This window comes from Castor canadensis, chromosome 13, assembly GCF_047511655.1.
Source record: "Castor canadensis chromosome 13, mCasCan1.hap1v2, whole genome shotgun sequence".
NCBI classification, from domain to species: domain Eukaryota; kingdom Metazoa; phylum Chordata; class Mammalia; order Rodentia; family Castoridae; genus Castor; species Castor canadensis.
Genome location: NC_133398.1, coordinates 87699371 through 87700618, shown reverse-complemented (window position 1 = coordinate 87700618; position 1248 = coordinate 87699371).

The following is a 1248-nucleotide window of genomic DNA, read 5'->3' as shown; positions in this document are numbered from 1 at the left end:
AGTTGATTTCCTCTGGGTTTGCCCACCTCCTTGTACCACTCTCAGGCTGTAAACCCAGCCCCTCTGGAGGCGATAAAGCTACGTATGGGTCCCCACAAGGCAGATGCCATCAAAACTCCTCCACTCCCTTCCAGTGGACCCCAGCTGTCTTGCTGCCCTCAGTGGGCTGACACACCAAATGGCCATTTGGCTGTTCCCTGCCACCATTGTGCCCCTACTGGTTACAGTGAAGGTGGGAGGTGTCCATGCTGACTCCAACATCACATCATTGGTCACCTGGAGAACCAAGCAGCTAAGCTGGGATAAGAGGGGAGGATCAGAAGAGTTCTAGGACCCTGATGTGTGCTGCCTGCACCCATGGCCCTGAAGGTGCTACTCAGAGTTAGTGGACTCCATTCACCCCCTTTAGGGAGTTGAAGGGTCCAGGCCAGAACTCACTCCCTGGCTAGACATGTGCCTGGAGCCTCCTGCCTCCCAGGCTCCCGGGACTCCTCATGACTGACAGGTGGTCCTGCCTCAAGGACTCCTGATTGTGGCAGAAAAGGCAGTGGTGGACAAAAGCACACCTAAGCTCAAGGCCTGGCTTTGCCACTAATCTCTGCAATCTTGGACACCTGGTGTGACCTCTCTGAGGCTTGGCTTCCTTACCTGTAAAAAGGGATGATGTAGTACTTTTTCTTAGAGGTGTTACGAGATTATGGGGATAAAGCTCACAGCACGGACTGCGGATGTGGCTCAGGTGGTAGAGCACCTGCCTGGCAAGCACAAGGCTCTGAGTTCAAACCCCAGTGTGTGTGTAGCACACAGCTCACAACATTTTTGTAAAAATCAGGAAACTAAACCAGTAGTTCTAACTTCTGCTCTGCTCCCTTTTCTCTTATCAAGGTGAATCTGTGAAGCTGCCTTACCCTATGTATTGTCTTTTAGAACAGTGGTCTTACCTCCCAGAACTCCTCAAGTATGTCTGAGATAAGGGTTCATTTTTTCATTTGGAGTGGCAGAACCCGCCCTCACTCTCACTCTGCCTGCCCCTTAGAAAGGGGCTACATCATAAAAATAGGAAATCTTTTCGGGTTATAACCAAAATGAGCTGCTTAAAGTAATCTCCATGCTGCCAAATGTTCAGCAAAGCCTTGACAGTGTTTAGGAGAAACCTTGTCCTCAAGTAATGATGTTGAAAACCACGGGATGCTCAAGCTTTGCCACAGGGAGCCTTCTGACACTTTTTAACAGATGGCAATGTATACA